Source organism: Prionailurus viverrinus, chromosome A2, assembly GCF_022837055.1.
Source record: "Prionailurus viverrinus isolate Anna chromosome A2, UM_Priviv_1.0, whole genome shotgun sequence".
Lineage (NCBI taxonomy): Eukaryota > Metazoa > Chordata > Mammalia > Carnivora > Felidae > Prionailurus > Prionailurus viverrinus.
Genome location: NC_062562.1, coordinates 4,355,228 through 4,361,465, shown reverse-complemented (window position 1 = coordinate 4,361,465; position 6,238 = coordinate 4,355,228).

The window sequence follows — 6,238 nt, the reverse complement described above, 5'->3', positions numbered from 1 at the left end:
TGAGTGTGAATGCAAATACTGGTGCTCAATAGGTGCTCAGCTCCCGGCTGTTGGACGAGAGGCTGGGAGAGGTGTTGCAGGTGGAGTCTCGGCGGGCAGGGGAACCGCTCAAGACCAATTCTGTTGCTCTCTTCTTGGCCAGGACATGTAGCACACAGTAGGTGCCTCATAAAACCTTGCCGACCTGTTCGGGTCCAAGACTCCTGAATCTAAGGCTTCCTTTTCCCTTTTCTTTAAAAAAAAAAAAATTTTTTTTTAATGTTTATTTTTGAGACAGAGAGAGACAGAGCATGAACGGGGGAGGGTCAGAGAGGGGGAGACGCAGAATCCGAAGCAGGTTCCAGGCTCTGAGCTGTCAGCACAGAGCCCGACACGGGGCTCGAACTCACGGACCGCGAGATCATGGCCTGAGCCGACGTTGGAGGCTCAACCGACTGAGCCACCCAGGCGCCCCTCCTTTCCCCTTTTGACTTGTCTTCCAGCCTCACCTGCGCCTCCCTGGCAGGGCCACCGGGCAGGCAGGCACACTCAGTGCTGAAGTGTAGATTCTGAAGCCTGGGTTCAAGTCCTGACTTGGCACACAGTAGGTGCCACAGAACGACATTGCCATAACACTGATTCATACTGTTAGCGTGGGTTTCAGGCTCCAGATTCTTCTGCGGGCTGCAGCAAGCAGACCTCTCCATGCCGATCAGCCCCTGCCCCATCCTAAAGTGTGGGGTCAAGGCAGAGGTGGGGTCAAGGCAGGGGCAGTTTGCCCCCCCGCCCCCCCCAAACTCCCCCAGGGGACATCTGGCAATGTCTGGAGACATTTTTGGTTGTCATGCCTGGGGGAGGTGATACAGGCATCTGGCGGGTAGAGGCTAAGGGGGTGCTAAGCGCCCTACAGTGCCCGGGACCTTGTCCATCACAGACATGATCTGGGCCCAAGTACAAACAGTTTGGAGGTGGAGACTCTCTGGGTTAAGGAGCAGGTGCTCAGAGTTACACCCCCTACTGCCTGGCCCAGGGCGGGTGGCCTTTCCCTCTGAACGTGTGTCCCTGTCTGCAAAATGGGGGTGATTGTATCAGTTGCACAGGACTCTTGGGACGATTAAGTGCGTTAAGGATGTAAAGGGTTTAGGACATGACCTGGCTCACAGGATGTGCTGTCAGTGTGGACGAGTTACTATTAACGACAGGAGGACAATGACGGCGGGGGTCGCATGTGTCTTCTGCCCCTCTGCCCTCTGATTTCTGAACTGGCTCCTGGAACAGCCAGCTCTTGTTTGCCTGGACCCCAGTGGCCCCGTAGCCAAGCAAGTTCACCTCTGAAGCCAGAACAGACAGTGTTCAGCTCACCACGGCTGGAGAAAACGTCCCCTAAGCCCGTCCGCTCAGGGAGGCGCGTGGAGCTGAGTCCCCCACGCTCAGGCACTGGAGAAACAGAATTTGATATAAATAACTCATCTTAACCTTTACTCCGAGCTCTCATTCAGCTATGGGTGGGGGAGAGCGGGGGAGAAACCATAATCGCAGTGGATTCAGGGTCCCTCATTCCCACCCAGGAGGCGAGCTGAGAGAAGGGTCAGGACGCAGGCAGTCTGCGTTAGAACCTGGCTTTACCGGGGTGCCTGGGTGGCTCAGTCGGTTGAGCGGCCGCATCGGGCTCTGTGCTGACAGCTCGGAGCCCGGAGCCTGCTTCGGATTCTGTGTCTCCCTCTCTCTCTGCCCCTCCCCCACTCATGCTCTGTCTCTCTCTCGCTCTCTCTGTCTCAGAAATAAATAAACATTAAAAAAAAAAAAAAAAAAAAAAAGAACCTGGCTTTGCCATTGACAAGCCGTGTGACCTTAGGACAAGTACTTAACCTCTCCGAACACAGGGACAGTAATAGTGCTCACCTCATAAAGGGGTTGTTATGAGAATGAAATGGTCAATGTGTATAAAGCGCTTAGAACAGGGCTTGAAACCCTGTGAGCGCACTCGAAAGCGAATCAATATGATGAGGAGGAGGAGGACGACGACGACTCCAGCTTGGGGGATGACTGACTGATCTGGGGTCTCTCCCCCTTTGCACTACTCACATTGTGAGCTGCAGAGGCCTTGGTTGTAGGGGGCTGTACTGTGCATTATAGGATGCTTAGCAGTGTCTCTGGCCTCTACCCACCAGATGCCAGCAGCACCCCCAATCCTGCCAATCAAAACTGTCTCCGGACATTGCCCAATGTCCCCTGGGGTGGGGGGCAGAATCGGTTGGGTGACAGCGGCTGGCCTGATCCTGGGTTGTCTTCTGTCCCTGCTGGCATCTGCTGGGATGAGCCGGGTCCTTCCTAGCCCACCACTGTTACCTGACTCGCAAAAGCCTTTTATTCCCCCCCGCCTTTTTTTATTTTTATTTTTGCAGAGACCGTCTCTCTCTAAGACAGCAGAATTTAACTCCCTGTCCCAGGACCGCACAGCTGCTAAGTGGTGACCTGTGATTCCAGTCCCCACCCGTCTGCCCTCCTGGTGTCAGGAATAATGCATGGGCGTGTCCATGCATTATTGGAGCGTCGTGTCCACTAAAGGCTAACTCCCGTCATTGGTCTTTATAGTGTAACCACACTGTGGGCCGACAATGCCCGTGACGTCTCCACTGTGGCTCCGTTGATGGGCACAGTGGCTCCCGTCATGGCCAGGGGGAAGAAGCAGGAGACGTGACTCTGGGGAGGGGGGGGGAGTTTGAGGTCTTCGGTGGAGGACGGGGGTTTGGTCAGAGAGCAAGGAGCAGGGTGGTGGCAGTGAGGGCTGAGTTCCCCTTCCAGGCCCTCGGGGACATTTCTGGTCTCTGAGGGTGGCATGCAAGGTCCTCAGGCCTGGCTTGTGTCCCCCTTGTCCCCTCCCTCCCTCCAGTCAAACTGACTCACTCCCTCTGCAGCCTGACTGCCCCCTGGCCCCTCTGGGCTCTCACAGTGGGCATTTAATTGGGGCCTTGGATGTTCAGGGCATGCTCTGTGGAACCCTGGCCAAACCGGGGATTAAGCAAAGCTAAATGGGGTTGTTCCTTGCAGGCCTTCCCAGAGGTTTTCATTTGCTCACGTGTTTTGCGCAGCTTTCTGGAATGCATCTGCCCCCTTGACGTTTCTTGCCCTCTGGAGAACTTTTTGGGGTGCTAGGGGTTCCTGGAACAGATAAAGGAAACGCTGCCTTAACCCTAAGGGGAAACTTGAATGGTGCAATTTCAGGCTGAGGCTCCTGGCCAAGCCTCAAAGGTTTCCTCCTCCTCCTCTTCCCAGGACCATGGCTCTCTCTGGGGTGGCCCAGTGGGGTAGCAAACTCTGGGCAGCCAAATTAGGAGCTCAGGATGAGGCTGGATGGGGGTCAGCCCGGGTTGGCTGATGGGGGCTCGGGGGGGGGGGGGGCGGGTTCTTGGACTGGAAAACGTCCCTCCCCTCGCGCTCTGGGGGGTTCTCGAGGAGGGGGCGTGTCTTCTGGGAAGGCTCGCGGAGTCCCCTGGGACGAAGCCCAGAGTTTAGCTCAGGGGAGAAACATCTGATCACCCCTGGGGCCCAAGTCCAGGGTCACAGTGAGAAGCTGAAGATTGGCCCCCTTCTTCCGAAACTAACATGTGCTGCTGGCCTGGCTTCCCCTCCGTCTAGCTGCCGGGCCTCTCCGCCCAGCCCCCTCCTGCCACAGCCCTGCCCCAGCGTGTCAGACCCGCCGATCTTTCCTCTTCCTCCTCCTCTGGCCACCCACTCCGGCCTCTCCCGCTGCCTCTGGTTGTGAGCACCCTGGGGACTTGGCCACTCCAGGCCTCGGCCCCGCGTGTCCCTGATGGGCACAGGCCACCAAGGCCCGGGGAAGTGGAGGCAGATGCGAGCTGGGCCGGCCTCTCCTGCTGTGTGCTTGTTATCACGACTGCTGTCAGTTGGTATTGCCAGTGGGGGACAGGGAAACCGGGATGAAATGCAGAAAGAGGAGACGCGTGGTCTCCGGGGCACCTTGACCTCGGCCCCCGGCCACTCTCTCTTCTCTTCCTCCTCTGGCTGCTCTGGCTGCACCTGCTGGTTCCCCGGGGAAAAGCTTTCCACACTGCTGAGGACGGTTCCCTGCCTCGGCTGCCTGCCCTGGGGAGCGGCTGAGCCACTCTTATCTCCCCGGTGTCCCTGACGAGCCCCCACCGCTGCCCTGGTTCTCCCCAAGCCTAAGCCGCTCTCCGAATCGGCAGGGTGGGGCTGGTGGGTTTGGGAGGAAGGAGAGGAGTGGGGAGGGCGCAGCAGGACAGAGGTGGGGAGGCCAGGCTGGCTGCAGCCGAGGGCTCAGGAGTGCAGTAGCTGCAGTCAGGCCGGCAAGAGGGAACGATGACAGATTCCTGCTTTGTTTCCAGTTGTGGTAAAATGGTAACATGAAATTTACCATTGTAACCCTTCTTTTCTTTAAAAAAAAAATGCTTACTTATTTTTGAGGCAGAGAGAGAGGGAGAGAGAGGATCCCAAGCAGGCTCCATGCTGTCAGCACAGAGCCCGACGCGGGGCTCGATCCCATGAACTCAGATCAAGACCTGAGCCGAAATCAAGAGTCAGACGCTTAACGGACTGAGCCACGCAGGCTCCCCACATTTTAAAAAATGTTTATTTACTTTTGAGAGGGAAAGAGAGAGGGAGGGAGGGGGCAGAGACAGAGGGAAAGAGAGAATCCGCCCTGACAGTGCAGAGCCCCACAAGGGGCTTGAACTCACAAACCATGAGATCATAACCCGAGCCCTTGTCAAGAGTCAGACGCTTAACTGACTGAGCGCCCCAGTGCCCCAGGTGCCCCACATTTTAACCGTTCCTAAGTGCGCAGCTCGGTGGCATTAAGCAATTCACAATGTCGTGCAGCCGTCCGCCCCATCCATCTCCAGAACTTTCTCATCTCCCCAAACTGAGACTCCGTGCCCCCGAAACGCTGACTCCCCACCCCTGGTTCGCACTACTCTCTGTCTCTGTGGACGGGACCCCTCTGGGGACCTCACGTAAGGGAGGAATCGTGCAGTATCTGTCCTTTTATGTCTGGCTTCTCTTGCTTTATGTGTCTCCAAAGCTCAGCCACGTTGTAGCATGGATAAGCACGTGACAATTTTTAAGGCTGGATAACGTCCCCTGGTATCGATGGACCACACTGTTGTCTGTCCGTGGATCCGTCGATGGACCTTTTGGCCGGTGTGAACGCTGCTGTCGTGAACTGCTGTGTACGAGTATCTGTTCGGTCACCTGTCGTGTACAGAGATCCCTGCTTTCAACCCCTTTGGGTAGATGGATACCCAGCAGTGGAACTCATGGGCCCGATGGTGGCTCCGGTGTGATTTTCTGAAGGGCTGCTGAACGGTTTTCCACAGCAGCTGCTCTAATTCACCGTCTCACCAGCCGAGTACGGGGCTCTGGTCTCTCCACATCTTGGCCAGCGCCTGGTATGTTCCTTTTTTTTTTTTTTTTTTTTGACATTAATGATCATGTTCCAGGAGAATTAAAGGCAGAATTCTTTTTTATTTATTTTAATCAATCAATCAATCAATCAATCAATTTAAAGTAAGCTCTATGCGGGGCTTGAACTCACAACCCTAAGATCGAGAGTTGCAAGCTTCACCAATGGAGCCAAATGGGTGCCCCTCTCTTTGCTTTTTTGTTTTTTAAGTTTATTTATTTATTTTGAGAGCGAGAGGAAGCATGAGTGGAGGAGGGACGGAGAGAGAGGGAGAGAGAGAGAACCCCAAGCAGGCTCCGCAGTGTCAGCGCAGAACCTGATGTGGGGCTCGAATCCATGAACTTCGAGACCACGTCCTGAGGGCAAGTCGGACACTTGACCGACTGAGCCACCCAGGCGCCCCTCAAGTTTACATCTTTTTTTTTTTTTAATTTTTTTTTCAACGTTTATTTATTTTTGGGACAGAGAGAGACAGAGCATGAACAGGCAAGGGGCAGAGAGAGAGGGAGACACAGAATCAGAAGCAGGCTCCAGGCTCTGAGCCATCAGCCCAGAGCCTGACGCGGGGCTCGAACTCCCGGACCGCGAGATCGTGACCTGGCTGAAGTCGGACGCTTAACCGACTGCGTCACCTAGGCGCCCCAAGTTTACATCTTTAATCCCACGGTAGGTTCTTGAGCAAGGGACATCCCGGGGAGGACTTGCCGGGCGGTACCTTGAGACCCCAGAGCACAGGCCACGTGGGAAACAGACTAGGGGTTCGTCCAGCCACAGGCACAGTAAGAGCCGGGACTGGACCCAGGTCATATTAGTAGA